Below are 255 nucleotides of genomic sequence, written 5' to 3'. Positions count from 1 at the left end.
TAGCCCAAAATGCACGAACAGACCTACTGAAAACCACACTCCACGGACTGCACATAATCTCTGCAAGTTCTCCCTCGAGCCACGGAACTTTAAAAAGACCCCCTTGAACGTTTTCCAATAGATTGAGACCTGCTGCGTCCACCGCCTTGAACGTGCGGGGCGTTTGATATAATTATGGCGTGGTTAATGACCTTCTTCTAGGGTGGGGCGTGGCTGTGGTTGTGGTGATAACGGTCAAAAAATGTTCTGACTGAT

Source organism: Penaeus monodon, chromosome 22, assembly GCF_015228065.2.
Source record: "Penaeus monodon isolate SGIC_2016 chromosome 22, NSTDA_Pmon_1, whole genome shotgun sequence".
In the NCBI taxonomy this organism is placed as follows: domain Eukaryota; kingdom Metazoa; phylum Arthropoda; class Malacostraca; order Decapoda; family Penaeidae; genus Penaeus; species Penaeus monodon.
Note: the sequence above shows the minus strand (reverse complement) of the source record.